Source organism: Polyodon spathula, chromosome 17 (genome assembly GCF_017654505.1).
Source record: "Polyodon spathula isolate WHYD16114869_AA chromosome 17, ASM1765450v1, whole genome shotgun sequence".
NCBI lineage: Eukaryota > Metazoa > Chordata > Actinopteri > Acipenseriformes > Polyodontidae > Polyodon > Polyodon spathula.
The window spans coordinates 2497801-2524671 of record NC_054550.1 but is presented as its reverse complement, the minus strand read 5'-3'; the positions used below and the strand labels follow the sequence as shown (position 1 = coordinate 2524671).

The following is a 26871-nucleotide window of genomic DNA, read 5'->3' as shown; positions in this document are numbered from 1 at the left end:
CTCGACTACAAGCACTTCCTGAAAAAAAAAAACATTGTCCTTCCTGTCGTGCAGCCACTACTTTCTTAAAGAGACAGGCACCACCATTACGCCATCTTGGCCGTCCAAAAATGTAATTACGCACTATTTCAATACGGGAGTGGTGGAATAGTTTGTGTCGTCCTACGCATTCAGGATAAGATTTCCGCCAAAAGTTTCTTATTGGTTTACTATATTATTGCAAATTCTAAGCAGACAACAGTGCAATTAGTAATCTGAGCTGCAGCTAATAATCTCCATTTAAACTAGTTGTTTCAGTGCCCCTATACGTGTTACATGGCCACTTGAATCTGCCTCAACATGGGCTGCCCAGTAATGGTTTATTCGGGCCAATTATCATTCAGGAATTTGGGATAATCTGCAACAATTCAAACTGTATAAACCCCTAACCTGTGCAGTGGGATCAGTGGAGTTTCAACAGATGACCTGATCAGCACCCTTGAATAAATAAGAAGTGCAAGCATAAATCCTCCTTTGTAAAATAATAACAATAAAAACCTAGAATCTCTATAGGCATATATAGCTTAGTGTGTGGTTGTGTCAGCAAAAAAGATCAATCCACTGCAAAGCAGGTGCTGAAATGTTAACAGCATGGATCAGTGACCAACAAAAATAAATGTGAACGCCTGTAGAAAGCTAGAAGAGTAAGTAGGTCCAAATTATACAAATTATGTTTATTTAACATCCCTTTACCTTCTTTAAAAAAAAAAAAAAAAGTTTGCAGTTATTCTGAATGATTCTTACTGCAATTACTCAAATATTGTGTTCAGCCAGACTGGTAATATTCAGCGCCATCTAGTGGCCTGCTACTTGGAAACATGTTTACTTTAGATCGACTTTTTGCTGGCAATAGAGGCAGCTGTGCACTAGATGGTGCTGCTGCTTACTTCTGTAAAGATACTGGCTGATCTAGCCTAGGTTATATCTACGATAGGCAACTAGAATAAAAAAGCAGCTCCTGAACTGAAAGCACCTTGACACTGACTTATCTAAAAAAAAAAAAAAAAAAGAAACCTAGTAATAGAGTAATTGATTACAAAGATCATAAAAATATAAGAGGAAAGACAAATTAGGATGGTATGCCTGCAGTTTGCAATTCCTTTGAATTGCACTTACTGCCAAAACCAAAACCATGATTTGTACCACACTACTCTGTGATTTACTTGATTCTGCTGCAGACACTGTTTATTGGTTTCTTGATGCTTACCCAGGACAGGTTTACAGCTACTATATTCGTTTAATGGTACTTTTAGACAACAATGAAATGATGGTAACATTTTACAGGAGTAATGCTCTTAAATATCAAAGCGTTATTTGTACTTCAGGGTACAATTTGTTACATATTGTGAAAGGCAAACACACCTGTACTGTAATGTAGTAATAGACACTCTACACGTGCAGACTGTATATATATTATTATATATATCATATAAATATAATATATAAAATTATATATAGGTCGGATATATATATAAATATATTATGTAAATCAATGCCTTATATATGCACTTACTGTTTAATGAAATAGATAAGATCTACCATTAACATTAATGGAATCGGTGCCGTGTAGTGGAGACAGATCTGGGTCTAGGGTGTTACCAAATGTCACATGGTTTTACAGTTAACATATGAATTATTAAGACTGTATTATTCTCAGATCCGATAAATTCTAATTATTTATTCCGTAATCTTATATCAGGCATTACAAGATATGTTCCCCACTGTCTCTTCTAGTAATGCCTCACATCAAATACCATGCCCAAGCTTAGACCAACATATGGGGGTTACTATCCTGGTTGTGTTAACGTCACTACTTAAACTGTAAGTTTAATCAGTGAAAAATTTGTCATATTCCTTTGTCCATCCTAATATTCGTTAATGATTCACAGAATAATAATATATATTATTAAAGTTTATATTATATTATATATATATATTATTATTATTATTATATATATATATTATTATTAATAATAAAAATATATATATATATAATTATTAATTTATATGTTTATTATATATATATATATATATATATATATATATATTATATATATATATATATATATATATATCATCCCCCTAAAATTTTTTTACCATATGGAATTGGGGTTTTACGTAACCAATTGATTATTAAAATACCACCTCAATCCCAAAAAGGATTCTTACAAGAGACCTACGATGAGATAGCACATAAGACTGTGCATTTGGGTTGGGTGCTTCAGTACGTCTTCTATTTGTAATGTTATGCACTATGGGATGTATAATGCACAATTCCTCTCCAAGCTCTGCAGTACTGTAATTTTAACATAATACATGCTAATCCCCATTCCGTATCAATTCCTGCCTAGCTTTTCAATTTAGGAAACGTTTTGAATGTATTCAGTACATATTTTGTTCTCTGTATTACTGATCAGAGGAATTTGGGCACTGATGTAAAAACTATTATGGATGGTATAACAGTGAACTGCATGTGAGACAGAAGCATACTACACATCTGTAATAGACTTCACAGCAATGCAAGCCATCTCCACAACAATAAAGCTGTTATAATAATACATTTTAAAACATGATCCACGGGAAGATACAAACCTCCTGTTGAGCGTGATTTCTACAGTGGTATAAATGCTGACAATTCTTTTAGTTATGAAGCAATGTGCTATTTCATTTACCAATAAATAAAGCAATAGCTACAGAAGACATGTACAAGATAGACACAACTGAGCAGATACAATTATACAAAAGATGCTTATTGAAGGACTGTGTGCAATATTGTTTTGGGAGATTGTTTTGCACTTCAATGCACTTTTATTCTGGAAACTATAACTTGGTATATATAAAAAAGAAAAAAAAGAAAGAAAAGAAAAAAAAACAAAAAAAACACTTCTGATATCTGCCGCATGGTGCAGCAACTAACTGGAGCATTAAGAGTGAACCCGAAACAAAAAAAGCAGTTCAGACTAAATATTGATATTCAATAAAGACATATGCAAGAACAGAATGACCGGTTGCTATAATATCGTAAGCAATGCAGCACGGTAAAATGGAATTCATCTTTATAATTGCATGCTTATCCATTACTTGACATTGGGCAATGTTTGCAAAACGTCCTTAGTTGAATATACCGTCATGATTTGACATCACCTGTGTGTTTGTGGGCGTGTCACGCTGTTTCATTTAATTTACAGGTTTCCTTTTTTTTTTTTTTGGATTTCTGATGAAGGTCTGTATATACCGATGTCTAGGTGGCCATTAGCTTCGTGAAACAGCCCGCAGCAGCTGCTGTTTGTCCACACAGTGTATCGATAACCGGTGCAATCGATGGACGCAGGATAAAACAGGTTAGGTGAATCAAATGCAGAACAGACGGGGTAGAATGTTGAAGCTGCTTGTGAAGAAACGAGGTTTTTTGAAACTGGGAATTTAAACTGGGGTCCACTGGAATTTTACAGATCTTTAAGTTATCTGCAGAGGATTTAAGGTACGTGGCATATTAATCAGTCTAGAAAAAATCACAAACTTGTATATTTTAGTTTAGCATTGACTGGCTATCTGATTGTGCTGCTATGATTCAGTAACATTTTTATTGGACAGCAGTAAATGCAAGTGGTTATTTTTGTATTAGTTTGTGTTTTATATCATTTAAAAGTTCATAAGCTGAAGTTAGGAAAAGGCTTTTGCATGGCACGGAGGAGAATAAGACTGCTATTGTTTTTTTAGTTAACTTTTTTTTTTTTTTTAATGTATTAATGATGTTTATATTTTAAACCCTGATCTATTCATATATTGTTTATTTTAGCAGAGATTACTGCGTGCAGTAATGTTGAATATAAAATAGTAGTCTAGTTTAAACTAAATAATATTGAAGTTATCAAGGTAGTTTAATAACAGTTTCAGTTGTGCTCTGCTGCAAAGGAATACTGAAGGTATGCATATATTGATGTTTTATACATACTGAATTTCTGAAGTCCCACATAAACGTACCGATTGCAGGCTTAAAAAGTAAACGGGTCATTGAACACGGTACCAATTCCAAAAAATAGAGGGAGCAGCTCTTAGTTGCGGTTTTTCGTTTTTTTTGTTGAATTTTTGTTAAAGAACATTATACAGCGCACTGGTTCAGCAAACTCTGTTCTTTATTTTTGCATACAATTCTGTGCTCTCTCTCTCTCTCTCTCTCTCTCTATATATATATATATATATATATATATATATATATAGAGATATATATATATATATATATATACCCATATAATATATATATATAGGTCGAATATATATATATAAGCAGCTTGCCGTTCTAATTCATTATATTAACACAACTTCGACAACCAATCTTCTATTTCATAAGTCCTTCTGCCCGAAAGCGGCTTCTTGTGTGTTAGGAGAGCATGCAGTCGTTTCATTTAATTTATTGGTAGAGAAAACGTGACATTACTCCGAACCCCAGAGGAACACATTATAATTGCCAAAATGCACTTCGACCCTGTATTAAATAAACAAGTCCCTCGTGATTACAAATACGGATAATCAATTTAGTAAAAGCAAAGCACTTTAATAAACTATTTGCCGCACAACGGAAAGCGTGAGAAATGGTGTTATATCCGAGTATATGACTAGGATTCGTGGGGAAATTTTCGTATCCGACCTGTTGGTTAATAAAAGAATCTCCAAAAACAATTACAAATCCATACATCGCCAATAAGTTTCGTTTATGTAATTTTAACTGCTCAGGTTTGTCTGTTTAGCATTACCGTAATATTTTTGTTCTGGATTTTAAAACTGTTGTATTTTATATTTCTTTTAAAGTTATACCTTGCATTGTTCTAAAAATAATAAAATAAACTTTCTAAATCTTATATATTAGATTGTGTGAATTGCAATTAATAAAAATAATAATAATAATAGTCTCAGTTGCATAAAACTAATTTTGGGCTGGATGGGTAAAGCAATGGTGGTTGCAGGCATTACAGTACAGTGTGGCTGCAGTTTCAGAAGAGATGCGCATAAACCAGATTAACAGCTCTTTATAAAAGAGCTACTAGTTAGGCTACTGGGGCTGGTTAGTGATTTGCCAGCAAAGTATTATTACTGTGTAAACTACCCCCCACTACATGTGGAAATAATTGTAGCCTCATTCTCAACACTGCCACCCAACGTCATCCTCGGTTTGACCTTTATAACGCAGATATGTTAAGCCAAGTTTCCAACCTCTGGGGGAATGTATATTTGGGGCAAAGAACACTGGGTTGTATATGGCCCAAAGATGAAAATGCATTATCAGCTTGTTGCATGTATGATCTTCCTTTGATGTTGCCCTCAAGCTTCTGTTTTATGCTGTGGGGAAGACAGCTAAAGGATATGAAGAAAGCAAAACAACAATATTTTATATAAGAGGTTTGATTTTAATAGTATGGAATACGTGGGCCGACATTAATGTGTGAAATCATGGGGGACTGTGGGGTAGAGGAGTTAGACGGCGTGGATTTTTATTAAAAGGCATTTGCCATCTCACAGCGGTGTCTATTGTACTGTATGGAAAATGTAATACAATAAGCAATATGGCATGTTAGAGATGGCAGCCCCTGTTCATGCTTCAGTTACTGCAGCAGGAATTAAAAACAAAAGATGCAGCGCCCCCTATCATCCTTTCTGGTAGTGCTAGAGTCTTGTTGCTCTAGTTCGGTGCTCACGTGGTGAATCGTTTCTCTACAGCATTACTCTAGTGATTCAAGCTACCAGTGATTTAGCCACTTACTTTTACAATGCACAGAAGGGTAGAGGCAATCTGACTACTCAAGTAGGCAAACGATAGCTTCAACAGGGGGAGATCAAGTGTTATTATTTTAGAGCAGTGGATTGAAATGTTATCACTGTGTGGATTGTTAGCAGAAGACCCTTTCTGTGCCAAGGTCAAGAATATGAAAGTGCGCATGTAAGTAATTTTGTAAAAAATATGCACAACTCAAAGGTCCTACTTGAATGATCTGCCACTGTTTTAAATCTGTGTTTCTGAAATGCGACCACCAGACCCATCGGTAACCCCTTTCCCCTACAGCCACTCTCTGCCTTTCAGTCATGTAGGTAATGGCTATGCAGCTTCCTTCAGCCCATTACATTACTGTTGTCATGGTTTGTGCTTGCTTTCTGAGTCCTACCACTGCTTCACTGTATGGTGAATTCAGTGGCCAGTCATATAAAAATAGAATAGGGCCAGTTAGTGTTGGAGGCCATGCTTTATGGCTACCTAATGCACTGGCTTGAAAACCTCAGGTTTAGCTCAGTTGATTGGACTCCTGCAAGCCTTTGCAAAACCACTCGCCTACTGCAAGCCCTTTCTGAACAAATACTTTTGCAATTCAAAGCTTGGACATTCTGGTTTCCCCAGGTACCAAAATTCCTTATCACAAAAGTAACACCTGAAGCTCACTACGCTAATAATCTTGGATCTCTTTAAAACTTTGGTGTCCCAGAAGATCATCCATTCCATAAAGTCTACAGTACGAACCAGCTTGGTCAGTTTCTCTTCAGTCAAGTTGTGTATTATATATAATATATAATATATATATATGAATATATATATATAAAGATAAGTAGTCTATAATATATATATACTATATATATATATAATAATATATATACCTATATATATATATATATATCTACAATATACACTGCACAAGAATGACAAGAACCTCCTAGAAAAGCATTAGCAAATCTTTTGGTATCTTCACTGTGAAAACTGCTCATAGTGCCTGGGCGGGCTGACAGTAGCTGAATTAAATAGCTAGGTTGAGGGTGATTAGATAAACAGATGCAGTGCTGAATAACTGGAGACGGCTGCAGTTACAGGGAAGTAATTTAAAGGCATGAAAATGGTGCTCAAAATTCCTTTTTCTCTAAATGTTGGATATTTAATGAAAAAAAAAAAAGCTGGTATTTTCTAATCCAGCACAGCTATGCATTCATCTCTCTTGTTCTAGGGGTGTCTGGGTTTTAGTTTCAGCACTATTGCTCAAAGCCTTTCATTGTCTTCCTCCAGTTTCCAAACAGTATTTAAAATAAGCAAACTATAGTAACACAATGTAGCCATTTCAAAACAGAAAGAAACATTAGGAGTAAACCAAGCCCACAACCTACAGCAGTGCACCATTGTGCCCATGAATGAAAATGTATCTATTTGTAGTTATTTGGGTTCAAGACAATAAAACAAAGAACATGTTTTATTCCAAAGAAAGTGAGCTCTATTTATATTGCTTTATCCCAATCTCAGTAAGACTTAGTTATCAGTTATAAGTGATTGTTAAATATATCAATAATACATTTTCTGCCAGTCTTATAACATGTCAAAAATGATTTAAAACAAGCATAACCCTTCAGTAATATTATTCATCCCTAAACTCAAGTGTATCACAAGGGCTGCTGTGTGCCAATAGCCCTTATGGTATAATAGACCAATCATAACTGAAGCACAAAAAAAAGGAAAGTATTTCAGTATATTGTAACTGATCTGGATCTATGTAAAAGCCAAAGGATGAGATGTATTAGTAATGTACGATTGATAGTCTATTGAATTTGTGCTTCAGTACTGGGAAATAACATGACTTAAAAAATAAAAATTAAAAAAAATACATCGTAGAAGCTGAAAAGATGCCGGGAAGTAAAGGTGGTGCATTGTAGTTATGGAAAGTTGTGCTACAGTAATAGTAGCAGAGAGATCCTATAATAGCTGGAGCAGATGTCTCTGTCTCGCTACTGGGGAATCACAAGAGAGTGGCTATTGTTCTGATGAAATTGGGAGAGCTGACATGTATGCTTGTCTCGCATTATCTGGATACAAACTCGCATTGTCAAAGCACTGCTATATTGTTGAGATGATGTACAGCAGAGACTCTTTTAATTCTCTGACAGGAGAGAGATGCACCATACCTGGATTAGCATAATGATGTTCTGTTCAGGGACAGCACCAGCCAGGTCTAAGTGACCTGTGAAATTCATATTTTACATTAACATGACTCCGGGTTCAAAATGCTAATCCTCCCTGAAAATAAATAAATAATGATTTACCCCTCACCTTCTTTCAGAGATTTTCAAATACATGAATTGCATCACAGTGGCAAAGGATAAATGTCATTATGTGCTTGCTTATTATTTGCTGCAAAGCAAGCGACTGTTTCTAATTGCATTACTGGACCTGAAAGAGCTGTAACATGCTTCTGCAATGCATACCTTTCACCATGTCTGTATTGTCTAGTTTCTAAATATAAAACTCCCACCTGCAAAATTCTCAAATAAATGAGATGGTTTGACTGAAAGTTAAAGGAAAATCTAATTGTTTTGAATTTGAGCTACATAAAAAAAAATAAAATAAAAAAATAAATAAAAAACCCTTATGCAGTGTGACGGGGCACTTTATCAACTGTGGCTTTGATTTTGAAGCATTAAGGTCTGATCTGAGACTGAAGGTTTGTGATACAGATTGGACCCAGCATTTTTATGACACTATCACCCTTAGGCAAGCCACAGGGGGTCTTACATCAAGAATGATTGATTTTCTGATTGGTGGAGGTAATTTATTTATTTATTTATTTATTTATTTTTCTACCTACAAACAAGTAAGCTTAGACTCTGCTGCTGTGGTCCCATGTGCTTTAAACCCTGTGCCTTTTCTGATTCACTTTTAGATCAAGCTTATATCTTTTGTCAGGGGACGAAGCTATGCAGTTTCTGTTTAAGTCTGTTACATCAAGAGTCCTATTTTTCCGTTGCACCTGACACTGCCATTTGTTATTTCTGTGACCTTTTTTTAAGTTCGGCATTTTGCAGTGTTATGGATGGGGAGGCATTTGCACATGGAGGTCACATTGATTTCACTGTCCTGAAAGGTATTGTACTGCAACTACAAAATCCCTGTGGGACCTGTTGTGTGCCTCCTAAAGAAACTAAAAGGACTAGTATAGAGAACAGTAACATTACACTTCACTTTCTTTTTCGACTCTTAAGAGCTATATTGTCAAAGCGTTTATTCCAGTCTTCAATTAACTACTATTTTTTTTGTACAGAAAAACATGCTATATATATATATATATAAAACCAAGTGCTGCTATTCATGGCCTTTTAAGCACTATGAAAGTGTTTGCCTCTCAGTTTTGATAATTTACCTGCAAATGGAATTTTCTCTAAAAAAAAAAAAAAAAAAAATGGAGTTAATTCAAGACTCACGTGAAGAGCCTTATTCTCAAAACTCACATTTTATGTAAAGTCTGCTTTATCCATAATTGCAGTATATTCAATTTGGTATTCACAGAATCTTGGGTTTCCAAACATTCTTTTAAATACTGTGGCACACTTATATTAAACCCTTTGTGAATCAGAATAAAGTTTAAGCCTGTAGGCCCTTCAGTTTACTACCATTCACTAACTAAATTCACTCGTTATACCGTTCTTCGTTTAATGTCAACCCAAGTACTGTTTTGCATCCAACGATAAACAACATGCATAAGGGTGCCCAGTCAGAATCTTGGAATACTGTTTATAACAATATGGAATATAGTTGCAGCAGAGACCTGGACTGGAGGCACCTACAAAATATATTTAAATATTGGAACCTGAGACTATCCAGTGGCAAAACTACTATGCTGTTTTATTACAGGGGCCTGTATTCATAAAACATTGACATGCCAGTAAATGTGTAATGTAAGTCGATGCATTTACTGGTAAACTTAATGCTTGATGAGTAAAGTTCGGCTGCAGACCTCTGACCTGGTGATATATTAAGCAGCATTACTGGATATGGAAATGAGTCACAATGGATTCCCTCGGTGGACAGTACTGAGAACTTATTATTATTATTATCATCTTCAGAGAAACCGTAAGGAACCCTACTAGGGAATTAATCTGCAAAAAAACAAGTGATGTGATTCCGTAACAGCAGGTTTCTGCCACAGTACAAGCAATAGCATTTGACACCACTGGTGCCTTTGGGTATGTTCTGACTGACATTGCCCTTAGTTGTATATGCACTGCTTTAAATAATTGAGCACTGTCTAACTGGTTATTAAAACTCTAAAATATTTCATATCTACCTCATTACTTGGCTTTTCTTTCCTGTTTTTTCCTAGTGCAGGGAAATGCACTTTGCGTGGTGTCAAGCTGAGTATAAGTCTAAGGGAAATGCTTCTGTGACTTGAGAAGAACTGAAGGTGACTTCTATTCTTAGACCCATTCAGATTTCTCTGGGATGAACTGGATGTTGATTTAAATAGCGATATGAACAGCAAAGGGCACACAGTGTCAGTGCTGTTATTTTGAGCTGTTATCAGAATGTTTCAACACAAGTCCAGCTGAGTACTTCTTATAGCAGGCACTACCAGTCAATTCACTTTTTTTAGATGCAATACAATGCCCCATCACTGTTTACAAAGCTTATTGCCAAACTGTTTCTGCACAGTTTAGTTATTTTATATCTGGTAGATGACTGTTCACTGTCCTTGTGAGCATTGCATTGTTTGCACAGTATCGATCTCCAGCCCAAGAAGATTTGTGCAAACCTAGTATTTACAACTGAAAGCTGGAAGGCGACATAAATAAAATAAAATTTGCGGTTGGCAGCTGGACAGCCAGCTGTTGCAGCACAACTGAAATTACTAGATGCTTCTGTTGAAAAGCACTTGATTGTTTTTTATTCTGCAAGGCTATAAATTTTGGTCCAGGCAAAATTAATTTAGTGTAGTTACTTCACGCAAGTTTAATCGCAGCTTTGTTCTAGGTGCTGGTTCCTGTTTCTTTTCCCTTTTGGCTAAATAAAGTGTTAATTTCTTCAGAGTATTGTCTACAAAAGCTTGCTTTCATATCATATTTAGCACAGTAATGACCACAGAGACATTACTGAAAAACAATCCCACTATATCTACGTTCAAAATAACTGCAGGTGGGGGGCTTCAGAGTGGCTCATCCAATAAAGGTGCTCTGCGTGGAGTGCAGGATGTGCCCTATAGTCTGGACATCGCTGGTTCTAGTCCAGGCTATTCCTTTGCTGACCAAGACGGGATCTCCCAGGGGGTGGTGCTGAATTCAGCGCTAGGTCGGCCAGGGTGTCCTCTGCTCACCATGCACCAGCGACCCCTGCGCCTACGGGCTTGTCTGTAAGCTGCCCAGGGCTGTGTTATTCTCCGACGATGTAGCTCTGGGTGGCTGCGTGGTGAGTCTGCAGTGTGTAAGGAACGGTTGGCTGACGGCACATGCTTCGGAGGACATCATGTGTTCGTCTTCACCCCTCCCGAGTCAGTGCAGGGGTGATTGCGGTGGGCAGAGCCAAAAATAAATGGACATTACTAAATGGGGGAGACAAACAATAAAAATAATTGGCAACCGCTACATTTAAAAAAATAAAATAAATAACTGTAGGAATGAAGCTTTGCAATATATTTTTGTTTTTGAAAATGCAGTGTAACTAAAGTGACCCATCTGGTAACCAGGTTAAATGTCTATGTCTATAGTGTGCTGTGAATCAATAGATGTGTGCAGCATGCATCAAACAAAGGAAATGAGCCTCATTAACTGTTTCAGCCTCTGCACGCTCGGATCAATGAGTACAACCTTTTTCTACCCTTGGTCAATACCGCTAGACTTACACTTCATTATTTATGTGCAACTGTTGCATACTCTGATCTTTCAAGAAAGTAACTTTTCAATTACGCTTTCAATTGAGTAGCAACCCTGTGATCATTCTCTCCTTGGATGTGTCGTGTCATTATTATCATCCAATCGGCTGTGTGGCAGGGAAGTGCTTGTTGTGAAAACTTTTTTTTTTTTTCCTGCATGTCATTTATCTAAACCATCAAACCTGCCTTGGGAAGACTGTAGTCGTTACTGGCATTTGCTATGGTAGCTATGACACAGGTGACAATGCATTCTGCGATATCTGTAGTACAAATGCCACTGCATTTCATCTATAGCACCCATGGGATCAGGCTGTAGGGAACTCGGCTGAGCTTGCAGACTGTTGTGTGTCTTCAGCTTGGTTTCAGAAGCCTGCAGTGTTCCAGTAATGGTAGCATTGGATTATTAGGTGGTTTATTGCAACCTATAGTTTTGACCCCCTGGTTCTGTGTTCCTGATACTTGGAGCATTTTCTAGCGACATACCCAGGTGACGCCTTTGATGGGAGGATGCCACATAAACAAACTCTAATTATTCTGTCTGATCGGAACCTGGGTTTAAATGTGTGCAAATTATAGTGCTTGATTTATTTTTCTCCATTGTCTTTGATCACGTTTTCTGGCTCTTGTCACGTCCTTTCCCTCGCAGGAATGCCACCCTCCTGGTGTGCTTTTATTAACATCCCTCCTCCCTCTGAAACGAGAATGCAGGAAGAGATTATTTTAATTTTCAGCAACAAGGCACAGGGAATCTTTGTGTTCAATTACTTTTTGCCCACAAAGTAGGAGATTAAAGTATTAACGGTTTTTAAATTCACATTCATGAATTTATTGAGGAGAGCGGAAAAAGTAATAACATGCAGGATTTCATTTAAAAAGACAACTGGTCCCTTTGGAAAATTGAAGACTATAAGCCTTTTTAAAGAGGGTTTTTTTTTTTTTTTTTTTTTAAATAAGCTCAGGTGATTGGTAAAAACAGATTTTTTCTTATTCAGTAGACAAACAGCTGTTTGCCTCTGTTCGTTTGAGTTTTTGTACATTTAAAAAAGAGATGGTTTGCGGCTGTAGACTTAGTAAGGAGCACAGTTTTAATGTTACACCAGCCTCCCTCTTGGACACAGACATGGTTAGAGTTGTCTGGGTTATTTTTCCCAGAATAGCACCTAAATTTAGACTGTATTTTTAAACATGAACAACCAAATATTAAATATTAAGTTGTTTAGTACCTTATCCTCTTGTCAACAAACACTTAGATCTGCAGTTTGTAAAGGTCTGTTAGTTTTATAACCCATTTGAAGGAGAGAATCATTTTTACTTTGTGGTCTTGAATGTCATAAAAGCTGAGATGGCAACTTGCATGCTTTTGTGCTGGTGATGATAATGCTGTAGTCTGCTTCATGCCAAGTTACAAAAACCGATTATTGACTGTTCCTTTGTTGAAGGGAAATATCTGGAGAGCAGTGTAATAATACCAAGCCCTGCTGTGTTTTGCTTTTGTTTTTACTTACTAAGAAAATGAAAACTCTTTCAGTAGCTTGGATGTCATTTCATGATCATTGTGGCTCTGGAGTGTGTGAGATGGCATACTGATACTAGTGATACAGTTAGTCAGTAGATGTGCTCTCCTTTTAAATGCCAAGACTATAATTTGAGTATTGGCCTGGAGCCACCGTCGCCACTTCACAGTACAGGTAGCCTTTCTTCCAGTCTCCCAGATCCCTTGAAGCGATTCGCACCCACATACGACTACAGCACCGTCTTGTATAATCGTTCAAGATGGTTAGTCGACGGTGGCCCTTGGTTTAAACGCAAAACAAAAAGGAAATTCTTGCTAGACTGATGCCTGCAAAAAAAAAAGAGTACCATAAAGGAGAGAGAATTGCAAATCAGTGAAAAATGACAGTATAATTGGATCATTTTCTCCTCGGGTTCATGTTGTCATGAATCAACAATATTTTAAAGGCCATAAATATGAGAGTATTGGAGCTGTAATGGACTGTGAATCTTCTTTCTGGCTCTCCCCATGTATATCCCATCAGTCTGAAGGAGCTGGAGTCCTTCAGTTAACAGTATAATAAGAATGATCAGCAGTAAGCCTAGGGCATGTGGGCTGATTGATGGGTACAGAGGCAACTCTTTGAGATGCCCGATGAAGGTTTGCAGCATTCAATTCTAGGGTGAAGCCAGCTGATGGTTTTTATCTATGATTTTTCTACCATGCTGTATTTCATTTTCATAAACCCATATTTAATGTGGTATTTTTTATTTTTTGGTGTGTTATCTATGAGCAAAAAACATTGAATGCATTAATACTGTAATAAAATTATATACAGTGTAATATTTGGGGAAATAGCATGGAAAATAACATTTAATTTATTTATTTTCAGAAGAAGCACTGTCTGTGTTGCTTATCTCTTCAGTGTATCAGAAATGTGTTTCTGACACTGTCGCATAAAGCAGTTTCTTTTGCAGGTTGCCATTTTATAGTTTGACAAATACAATAAATAAATGCAGGTTTAGGTACTGTTGTTAAGGTGTTATAACCTGGATGTCTTATTTTGAAAAGTGCACTTCTCTATGTAAATAGATATTTTTAGTTTTTGCTTTTTTCCATATAAACCTTGTTGAGATTTTGTTTATCACATTGAATGGCAGAACCCCGAGGTGTGGCTGTATTCTTGCATTGCATTGGTATGCTATCTACAGTACACTAGATCTTGATTCAGTGAAAAAAAGGTAGAGTGAGAAGACAGCCGTGCTTGTCAGTTGGGCAGTTTGCATTATTGATTTATTTTTCTTCCCTCATTTTTTTTCTGGCTCTGAAAGCTGGGAATGGCCTTCATGCACATGACTCCTCATTTAATTTGGAAGTAGTCCAAGACATTGCATAGGCAGCAAAGACTTGTCAGAGTTTGAAGTGGGCATGATAATCTAGTCCCAGTGCTGAATAAATGTCTTCTTTAACGTTATCAATGGTGAATCAACAAGTAGCGTGTCAATTGAGCATGTGATATATGAGCCATTATTTAAGTTAAAACCCATTATAAAATGTACTATTGAACTCTGCAAAGGGGGTTGGATTATAACAACAACAAAGCAAAAAAAAAAACGTTTAACAAAGGCTGTAAACTACAACTTGTACAGCACTAGCTTTTCATGCTGAGCTGAGGGGTCAACTGACATAATGTTGTCTAAATTGAGTCACTGTTATGATAATGTGTTTTCTGGATGTACTGATAATGGTAGACTAACACAATTTGTTAGTTCAGTACTACTTTGTTAGTTGAACAAGGATTATGATGCATTACTGTCTGAGGAGGGCAAATAGAGCTGATCATCTCTCAAAGTGTAATTCACAAAATAACTAGTTTCATTGGTGTTTTTGAAATTGTTTGTTAAGTATTGCCTTTTTGGTTCAACAGTTGTGTTCCATGGACAGTCCATTGCCTTGACCCCAGGTCACTAACGAAAGGCAGCTGTATAAAACATCCCCCCAAGACATCCTATAAAATAAGTATTTGATGAGCCATTGGTGCTGCATTCTTTAATTACTTTGGCACATAAAGGTGTGCTGCACATATTGTCAAAACTACCTTAAGTTGGTACCTCGTCATAGCATGTCACAGTGGGTACTTGTCAACCCAAACTCTTAACAATTCAAACTTCCAAATGTAATCTTTACATAACATTCGCAAGAATGGAGAATTATTGGAGCAGAATTTTTCTATCCTATCAACTTTAGGAGCAATGGTAAAGTGTACTGCTGTGATTTGAAGTGTGTGTGCGCATTTCAAAACTGATGTAATGTTTTTGGCAGAGGAACAGCATTCAATCTACAACACTGAGGTTCTTCATCTCAAACTGGTACCATTAGTGAAGCAATAGTTCCACCAAACACATGCACAAAGCATGGAGTACGTGAGCATATGATGCTAAACCCGGTGACAAGACCTATGGTTATTTTACTTTAGTGATTCAACACGGCAGAGGATCAGATTTTAATGAAAACGTTCAAATTATCATGGGCCTCATCTGCATGAAGGAGAAATCTAACCTCTCTATTTCCAGCTAGAGGGTACTTCATCATAGCCTTCATAATCAGGCAGGTACGTTATTTTATCAGGTGTCTGCGAAATAAAGACCTATTGTTGGCTTTCACCAAACGACTTTGCAAGCTAGTGTGAACCAATTTAATATGCTTTACTTGAATGATACCAAGTATACACAAGTGAATTAAATTTGATCTTTGCGTTTCAACTTTGGCTGTTGAGCGTAAAGCAGATCTGTGGGATCAAGCTCACCCTGTGCACCTATCTGTTGAGTGTAGAAGACACTGCTGAATTTAAGCACTGAGGGTGATTCATTCTTTTGGCAGCCTGTTTGTTTTTGAGGAGTTCTTGTTTAAACAAACTGATGAAAATGTCTCTCAACCCCGCCCCAAACCCCCCGTCCGTCCGTCCATCACTGCAGACCCGCTGGGCTGATCTCTGTGGCGTCCAATATGATGCATTTCTAAATTAAGTGATGTTTACACCAGCTTTCATCTCTATAACATACTCTCCTGTTTATCAGGGTTTTTTTTTTTTCCACAGGAACATTGATCAAGAGATCTGTGACAAAACTGCAGGAAAACGAAAGAATATACCTAGACCTGTGTACCTGCTCCTGGACATTGCCTTGCTGGGTTCTCATTGTTGAAGCTTAAGCAATGAGACTTCTAGATTACCGCCGACTCAGAACAGCTTTGAACACTCCCATTTACCAAGGGGACTTGTATACAATCTGTGCTGTTGTCAGTTAACTCGAGCTGAATTGGAACCCAAGTTCCAGAGGTTAATGTTCAGAACTATTTTGCTGTCTGGCTGAAAACTGGGATGAGTCCATCTTATCCGATAACAAGGAATAGAGGCTGTGGAAAGCTATGGAAATGTACTCCACTGCATCATTTGACTGATGTGCTTACTAGTAGATCAGGAAAGGAAAACTGAGCTATGAAAGGGGAAAAAAGCATTGAAGTAACACTAAAGAATCTTCATACAAATGAAGTGTTTAAAACATGTTTGACTTATTTTGATTGTTTAATTTTTTTTTTCAGTGTAATGTATTTTTTAATATGTTTCATTGTCTTTATCAATATTTATTTGTTTGTTTTATTCTAAAGGCAAATGTAATTAAGAATACCAGGCAAAAAAAATAAAAAATCTGATGCACCTTCTGAAATTAGATTTAAGTTTGATATTTTCCTTTTTTTCAGTTGTGTTAATAGAAATATTTTCCACTTGCTTGTGGGCAGATGTTGGATAGAGTTCCGAGTCAGCAAAGAGCACTAGAGGATTTTGAAATGGTAGAATAATGTGTTAATATTGATGGATGACATGCCATGATGTGTCCAGTAGACAACTTCTTCAATGTTGAGAAAAAAACTGAACAAAACAAGAAGTATTCATCCTGCTTTTTAAATGAAATACAAAAGTAATGAAAGACAACCTAGTTTTAGTAGCAGTTTGTTTTGAACAGGGTTGGGGTCAATTCCAGTTTCCTTTTTAAAATAAATTCCCAATTCCAATTCGATTCCATCACCTCATTGATCAATTTGCAATTAGCAGTATTCTGTTAATATGTGGCATATTTCACACAGTCTCAGAGCGGCAACAAATAATTTCAATTGAATTCTCTGTTAGTTCATTAAATTGGCTTAAATGAAAGCAGTCAAACAGTCGCAACAGTTCTAGCTCTAAAATATAAATTCCAGACTGTTGGTTTTGAAATGATGGCATAACAACGTCTCTTTATGGTTTAAGTGGATTGAATTGAACATAAAACCAAGCTTTATTGGAAGAATTTAGCTGGGGGGGGGGGATCCAAGCAATTGTTGGCGCTTGGATGAACCTTGCTAGCTTTTAATTGTGCCTTCATCTTCTAATTCTCAATGAATGGAATATTTCCCAAGTATGTGCCAGTTGGAGGAGCATGTTAAAGACCCCCCCCCCCCCCCCCCCCCCCCCCCTCTTTGTGATTGTTTGAACAGTGACAACACAGCTGCAGTAGGTGGAACTGGCATATTTCAGAAAATGAAATGTTGTCTCAAAGATAAGACATGCGGCAAAGCTGGAAAATACGAGGCAAGAATGAGAAGAAACGTTTGTTTGATTTGCGTTGTTCCCCAGAGACTTGGTTAAAAAAAAAAAAAAAAAGGCAGCATTTGGGGGACTCTGTTCTTTTGAACCATTTATCTGCATTCATTTCCCAGTTAATACTCTCAGTGCTAATTTCTGTTGGATCAGCTTTTCAAAGTGCTTTAGTTTAATAGTTCTTCCAATTCTTGCTTTCAGCTTCCTTCAAAGGAAAGATAAATACAGGGATGACTTTGAATGTATTTTAGACCAGGGCCTGCTTATGGCTGAAGGTGATTGATACTGTATTCTGCAGTGTTATGGAATATATTCTGCTCCTGTTTATTCTGCATTTGTATCTAATTGAAAGGACTTTTTTTTTTTTTGGATGGCTTTCTGTTCAAGCAGTCCTGTACAGTTGGTTCTCTCTCTCTCTCGCATAAAGCAGATCGCTGGTGGGCAAGCTTATTAAGAATTTGGCATCTTCTAAACTTTGAGCAATTCCTCCCCTGTTCACCCTGCATACCAACCCTAATAGTTGCATTAGTGCTGCTAGTTCTTGGAACTCTGGGTACATACTGACCCTAATTTTTATTTTATTTTTACAGTTTTACAAAGCCGAATACCGACCATATAACCCTATAATATATGCAATGCAAGTATACTCATTTTGATCAGCCGGGGGGCAGTATGTTGTCTGCGTGCAGTTGGCCTTAATCAGAAATGCATGTAATGAATCCACAAGACTCTCAAGCATAAGAATAATTGGGCAAGAAACACAAGAGCCAGAATCTACTGTGTCCTATTGGATACCATGGAAATCTGATACATTATGCATAACTCATTGCAAAATTTGGCCCAGATGAATTGCCTATGAGTGAAAGGGTGTTTTATCTCATGAAGCCTATGCAGGGAAATAACTGATTCTGAGTCAGAAGGGGATGTTTCATTTGAAATTAACAATGTTGGTAGTGGACCAATTTTACACACGTATATCCCTCTTTTATCTTTTATTATGCACACAGGCCATGTATTGTTGAATGAGGTACAGTCATTTCTGATACAATAGTGTGCTTTCACATTGTTATAAAATAAATTGTCAACATCAAACACAATTCTGAACCCAGCTGTTGATCACATCCAGGTGACACCTCCTCAGGTGAGGCTTGGGATTTTGTTGAATAAGATTTGATATTATCTGAACAGTGGTTGACTAATTCTATGATGTCTTGTGTCCAGCAGAGCAGAACTTGAAAGAATTCAGCTTTTGAGACATTTTAATATTGCATGGGACATGCCACAGGCTCTCAAATATCAGAAACAGTTAGATGATAATTATTGTATTGGACTGTCAGAAATGTCTTCAGAATAGAATAATAGAATACTGCTCTTGCACTATATATTATATATATATATATATATATATATATATATATATATATATATATATATATATATATATATATATATATATATATATATATACCAGTGAGCTGACCATAAGCAATTATGGAAATCCAAATTGCAATTTCAACAGAATAAAGTTTATTCCTGAGTATGTGAGCAGATAGTGAACTGATTGTGTGAGAGGAAAATAAATCTATACTTCTGGTATTACAGTTTTTAAAATGCATTATGCACACAATTAAATGGAAGAGACCCATCTCTACGTATTAATCTATAGCCTACTTCATGTATTACTCATTTCATTTCTCTACAAAATATTGCTGTCATAGTTTAATAAAGAATACCAATTTTGTAAAGAACCAGAGTAAGATTCACAGACACTATCCCTGTCATAAGTGCATGTGCCCGACAATGAGATATTATGAAGGATTCAGTCCTTCACCAAGACACCAGTTTTTTTGTTTTTTTGGGGTTTTTTTTTGCCACTGTTATAAAGTACATGTCAATGTCTGTAAACAAATATTCATATGATTCAGGAACGTCTTGCTACTGTATACATCTTGGACCATGAATTCACTGTTCAGTGTTTGTTGCTGCTTATCCATTCTGACTACTAATGACAGATATCTGTCCTTGAACGAGATGGATCATAGGAACATTTGTGGTTGTTTGTGGCCGCTGAAGTAAATTCAATATAACGACTGTATAGAATAGCAGTAACTGTGATAAAACTAGGAGTAGACATAGAACGGCTTACAGAATAGATATTTTTTGACCTTAAAATAAGTTATACAGTACATTCAAACTAAGCTGCTGTTTTTAAACTAAAATAACCTGTACTTGACCAGTGCACTATGGTTTTGCAATTTACAGTCAGCTTCTGTAGGCAATTAGCTCTGATGTTAAAGAACTGCTTGCTACTCTAAAGTAAAGCTGACATAACCAAAGTTAACTTATTTCAGAAATATTTATCAAAACGTTCTCCGATGAAGTGGCCAGCAATTTGCGTTAGTTTGTGTTCTGTTCTCGTACAGTGTAGGAGGAGGCAGATGGTTCACCGGTTCTGTATTAATCTTCCCAGACGTGACTGTGCTCTCTGGAAAGAGGCCTCCGTGCAGGGCATGGTGGGATTGGTAGCGGTTGTGATTTAACAAAAAAGTATTTTGAATGGTGCACACAGCCTTAGGGGCTGAGATCGTTTCTTCATATTTCCATCTATAAGAACTTAGCGAAACTGTTTTTCTCTTTTCTTACCACAACTGTCTCATACTATGGGATAGTTAAGTTTTGTCCGAGTACAATATACTGTAATGTCCTATTCTGCAATATTGCTCCATTGGATAACTGTTAAGTGTCCAGATATTGGAGGTGCCCAACTACATTGCGAAATTTCATTCGTTTTCCTACTTGATACATTTGGTAGCTTTTTTTTTTTTTAACAAACTCTCATTCCTAGCAGTCCTCTGGTATTGTGGTGGAATATTGATTTGTTAGGACATTATTATAGTATTCTTACTGTTTCATGTGGCTATTATTATCACTGTAACTGGGGAGGGATTGGGGGGGGGGGGTGAAAGAAGTTCATTTCACTTGGGGTAACCACAACCTGGTTGTTCAGTTTTCTAAGTAAAGTAATTAATTGATTGAGGTTGTACTCATTGCTGTTTATTGGCTGATATTCGAGGAGGGGTGTGACTATCACTGCTGGCACATGGTAGTTTTTCTGGGCTGGAGAAATAAGTAAATCTGGACAGTAAATTAGATCCTAATGAAGTCAATCTATGGATTTATTGAACATTAAAGCTCAGTTCCTTTAGAATGGACAAAAAACCATCGAGACATAATGACATTGTGTTTGTCAGTTGCAGTTAATTATCCAGCACTTAGGTGAGAATCCTGGTTCAGCCAAACATGCTAAAATTAACTGCAAGTTCTCTCTATATTTTAAAGGAAAGCTTTTCTACCCTCTGAATCTGTTAAGTGCCCTCAATGTGTCCTTTAATCAGCATTTACTACTCTTTCTGCACTCATTCTAATGTCACATCAGCATATTTTACATTTGAGTCTCGGAGCAAGCCTTAGCAAGGAGGAGTCTGTGTTCTGAGTTTGTTTGAGATTGTACATTTTTGACAAGCTCAGCATCTCTGGGTTTAAAGAAATTGCCAGTGCACACTGACCTCATTACACAAATTTCCACCAGGCTCGGTCGAGACTGCCCACAAATAAATAGTTTGTTCGTTTTCAATAAAGCATTCCGCAATGGGAGATTTAATTAATGCTGTTTATACTGTAAAGACATATACTGTAGTAGCTACTCTACTTTTAAGTGTATTCCATTGCCTAGGATTGAAATTCCTCTGCAGGTTACCGAATGTGTCCAGTTTAATTACACAACCGAACTCGCCTTTTGTTTCGCAAGACTTGCTAATAAGTACAAATGAGCAAACTGACAAGTTGTATTTTCATTCAGTGGCTCTCCAAATGGGGTACTGGTGTGCCTGTGTTTTGTAATAGCCCGATTATCCTATCGAAAATGTAACAACCTGTCTAATTTCAATCTTCAGCTTTAATTAGCAGCAGATATTGCCTAAGGAAAAAGAACCTGGGGGGGGATTTAGAGAGATGAAAGTAGGCATTTACGTGCTTAATTTTCTGCTGTTCATTGTTTTTATAATCACAGGCGAGGAATTCTGCTTTGCAGAGTGATCTGGACAAATTGTTTTTAGTGGTTTAACAAATACCATTATTTCGGAAAGGTTATTGGTGCTTTCAAGGAAAATCAACCTTCTTAAACTCAGAATGATTGCAGCTCGCTAAACATTTTACAGGACCGTTCTGAATAATCCTCTTTGGTCTTTTACACAGCGGCTCTTTTGCAATGTTTTATTTAAATATGTACACTTATCACGGTCAGATCTGTTTTTTTAAATTCATATCAACAAAATTATACAAATGAAAAGTGTTCATAGGCTGGTGTAACGTCTTTCAGTGAATTACCAGCTAAGAATGTGCAGCAATGTTACCTTTTAAACCAGTTCACACACATACAGTATCGTGTAATAACCACACAGATTATAGCCAAATGCATTGTGTTACATTTATAGGAGGCTGTCGGAGTGTCTGGTGAAAATCAAGGCAGTTATTGTACTATCCATGTACAGCGTGACAGACAGATGGACACAATCACCACATAGGGGTCCCCATTTTTTGAAGGACCCCAACAATGAATCGGGTGTCTATTATATACTAATTTTAAATAAGGTGTTTATATTGTAAAATGTCTTTGACGTGTCCCTGGGAACAACAGAGCCCATATAAAAGATAAGAATACATAAATAATTTCTTATTCCTTTCAGCATTTCTCTGATGGCATAAGTAAGTGTTTACCCAGAGTCCAGAAATATTTATAAAGTTGATTCTGTCATTTTTTATTTTTATATTTCATTTGCTACAGGATGTCGGAATTTAAAAGTGACTATTGCTTACAGCACTGCCCATTAAGCTTGACTTCACCCATTTGAAGAGGGTGTATAATATGGAAGGTAGTAATCCTTGTATGCATGTTAGGAAGAACCAGTCTTTCACGGATTGATGGACAGCCTCTTCCTTTCAGGGGCTTCGACAAACATTCAAATGATTATAGCCCATAGTAGTAACGAAACACTGATTCTAATGGTTGAGAAACAAGAGTTTAATGGTGCGCTTCAAATGGGCTCCTTTTTAAACAAATGTTCTATCTGTAGTCCCTCGGAGAAAGCCATTAGCATTTTGTACAGAACAGATGACTAACAATAATAAAAAGCAAATGTGTACATATGCATTCCACAATGTGTATTTACTTGTCTCTTTCAAGATGCGGACATATCCTTTGCAAAGACGCTAATCCCAAATATATAATAATACAAATAAAATCAAGAGATTTGTTGCTCACGGTGCATGTGAATACTACACTATGTATTGATCGTTGTTTATTCTCTTTCTTTATAATAGTCTTCAAATACTCCTTAACAGCAGTATTTTTCTATCCCCTTTTCAGTTCAGCCCTGCCTGCTGTGTCACAGCTGAATTGAAGCTCTGCAGTGTGTCTTTTTGTTTGATTTAAAGGGGCACTATTTAAGTTTTTTCATCCCTACATGGAGAAGCCTAAAGAAGATTTTCCAAGCGGAAGGTTTAACAGTCTGAAGTGCCGAGTTAATGCCCCTCTTCCGTTCTTGAGAGTAATGCTTGAGACAGACTGAATAATCAAGCTGGTCTTCATTTGAAGTATTAGTTCTGCTACCTCCAAGTGTTGCTGTTTATATGGAATACGTTCTATTTGATTGTTTGACCCTGTTACAAAGAGAGAGAGAGTTTTTTGTGTTAAAGATTTCAGATTATTCTGGCGATGTGCAGGTGAGAATATTGGAAGTGCGCCGCTCCCCCACCTCTCCCCTGTCTCCAGAGCCTGCTCCTTGTCCACCCTTGCCTCTCAGTGGTGGAAAGACCTACCCACGTATATCGGGGCTGCCTGTTCAGACAGCATGTGTAAACCCCACAACTCTCGACTATATGGCACCCAATTGTTCCAGTACTTGCATCAGCTTGTACCTGCACTGAACTGCTCCATACCTTGCCGTATTCTGCTACTACTCTCAATTATAACTACTTCCAGTACCTGTATCTGATTTTACTCTTCTAGGTAACCACACTCACGTTTTTGTAATTGCTCTCGTTTGAAATCATTCTCATCCATTTATCATACTTGCTACCTGCTCTTACTGGACTTTACTGATTTAAGCAAATATTTACAATAACTATTACACTCTTCTAATTTACTGTATTCTTTATGCTGCTTGAATTTTATCTTCTTGTACTTTCATAACTGCTCTTGTCTGTATTATGATATTTTATAATGTGATATTTTATAACATGATAACTTGTAATGTGATACTTTATAATGCGATACTTTGTACTGTGATATTCTGTAACAATTGTAAGTCGCCCTGGATAAGGGCATCTGCTAATAAATTAATAATAATAATGATCATAATATAGTTACTTTAATGATTCTATTTAAGGAATGTGTGTTGTTTTTTTTTTGGAAAAAGACCATTTATATTACTATAGCTAAATCTAGTTTTCTGTTCATTTTTAAGCCTATCTTTAACAGAGCGTTAGATGTTTCTTCAAACAGTTTTTGGAACAAGATCCACGTTTTAATTAATAAAACCAGAATTTAAATTACTTTTTAAAGGATTAGGATGCAAGTCACTCATCAGTCTTATTGTGTTTTTGAATTCCCAGATATGCCCCCCCCCCCCCCCCCTCCACCAATCACATTGTAATAAAATAACATGGGCTTCTACATTATTGTATTAATGATATGTTTTAGATCAATGTCTAGTGTCATGATAGCATACACATTATTGCATATGGCCATCTTCTTGGTTGATAAAAAAAAAAAAAAAAAGCGCATGAGTGCAGCATGGCTAGCCTCTGGCTGCAGGACATTTTTATTTGCTGTATGCTGTCTACAGGGTAGTTTAATTTGAAGCAAAGGCAAACATATTTTTAGTGAATATATTAAAATTAGAAAGACACTAGTCTGAATTGAACCGGTCCTTCCAAAATGTGGTTTCGTTTGTAGAGTTACACGTGTTTTATTTGCTTTGGAATTTGGGCCTTTTCATGACATTGTAATTTTTTTTTTCTTATTGGATTAGTCATCCACATACTACTGGCAAGCCCAGTACATTTTGATAAGACCTGTGTATACTGATGTACACCCAGTGGTGTAGCCAACTCTGAATGTGCATAATATGCAAGCTAACTGACATGACTTGTGTCTCCTGCACAACCCTCTGATTCGGTCAGTAGTCCTCTGGATGCAATGAAAAGAGCATTAGGAACTTTTACTATTACAAACTACTTCTTTAAGAAAGCTAAAAATGCAGATGAAGATGATAGCGACAGAGCCTCGCCTACGACTGTGGACACAGACACAAACAAAGCTCTTCTCTGAATGGCATACAGTGAAGGGGCTACTTGTTAGATAATTCGATAAATCTATTGCCTGTTATGTGTTACTAGAAGATCAGTATATAACTAAAATGAGAATTCATGAAAGAATTCCTGTTTATGAAAATCTATATTTTTGTGGCGTTCCAGTACCTTTTTGGATTTATTACCGTACCACTGAATATGCCCATGACAGTACTGGTTTTGCCATTAGTCTGATATCCATGACTCCTCCATTTTCATGGAATGGCTACTTTTCTCCTTGTATTTTGCTCACTTTGGCCCAGGATCTCCAGCAGTGCTTGATGCTCTCCTGAAACTATTTTTGTTGGCTGTTTTTTTTTCTGTATCCTCATGATTTCTTTGGCAGCTGTAAACCTGCTGCTCTGATGGAATTTCTGTTCCGATTCTTTCGGAAAGGAAAACAGTCTAGAAGTAAAGCTGCACCTTAAACTAAAACCGCTTTGTAATTGACCCTGGATATATCTACATAAAGGCGAATGCCTTGCAGTTAATTTATGGATACACCTGTGAGTGTGAATTAAGGGGGGGGAGGGTGGGGGGATAGATCTTCTGGCATGTGGATTGGTAATATATATATCAAACCTTCATTAAATCGATGTGTTACTTCTGCCTGCAGCAAAGGTGAAGGTTTTGTTTCTTTATGCCTTTGAGATTGTACTAATGAGATGTTTCCAGAACCTTCCCTAATGATATTCAACTGCATTTCCTTCAACACACACCTCCGTCTCAAAGGCTGATATCTGGTAATTACATAACAACTATCATAATCTTGACACTTTGGTTTTTCACCCCCCCCCCCCCCCCCCTCCCCCATTGCTTTTTGCAGAAAGTGATATTTTCACTTTGATCTGGTGGAGTGCTTGGAGTGCTTGTGGAATGGAGTGTACTGTACCAGACTGCAGTGAAATACAGATATGTGGGGGAAGTAGGGATGGTAATAAAGTTGCTTGGCAGTTTCACCCATTCCAGGTTTTACTATGAGCTTAAATTATCCTGTGTATAGGTAACAAGCTCTGGTGTGTCGTAGTAAAACCAGGAATATTTCCATCCCTTAGATGGAAGCATTGCATTTAAAATCTAATATCCTGCTTATTTTTTTAAGAAGGCTTTGAAGCTGCAGAGTGGGTCCTCCCAGTTAAGGAGATGACAGTTTCCTGACTGCCCATGTGTATGTCTTGCACCATCCTTCCTACTAGTTTTTAAATCGTATGAAAATCAGCAGAAGTCTGTACTGTTACAGCAATAATCTTTCAAAAGGGCTGGTCAAGAAAGAAAAAGTATTCAGATTGAAGCCGTTCGGACTGCAGCAAAACACTCTCTTCAAAATACTGCTTTGAGAAACATCTACTATGAAAAGTATGTACACAGAACAGCAGCATGTGCAAAATGATATACTTGAACAGTCTTTGCTCAGTGCGCTGATTTAAGGAAGCAGATTTGGTTAAAAGTGAATTGTTTGAATATGTCTTAAATCCTCCAGAAGATGCAGAATAGCAGTTTGTCTCTGTTCTAACAACAAAAAAAAAATCTGTTTAGCTATATTTGGACGGTAAAGAATAGTTGCATGAAACGTTCATTTGTCTAAAACCCCAATTATAGCAAATGGGCCACTCGCTCTCCCTGGGCCAGAG

General features: G+C 36.9%; 1 protein-coding gene across 1 annotated transcript in view; it reads left to right on the top strand.

The window, feature by feature from the left end:
* The first annotated feature begins 3264 nt into the window (after window positions 1–3264).
* Window positions 3265–26871, top strand: part of LOC121329506 (LARGE xylosyl- and glucuronyltransferase 2) — a 108450-nt gene continuing 84843 nt past the window's right edge. The window contains exon 1 of the mRNA XM_041275093.1: window positions 3265–3520. The gene's annotated coding sequence lies outside the window, so the exon portion shown is untranslated. The remainder of the gene's footprint in view (window positions 3521–26871) is intronic.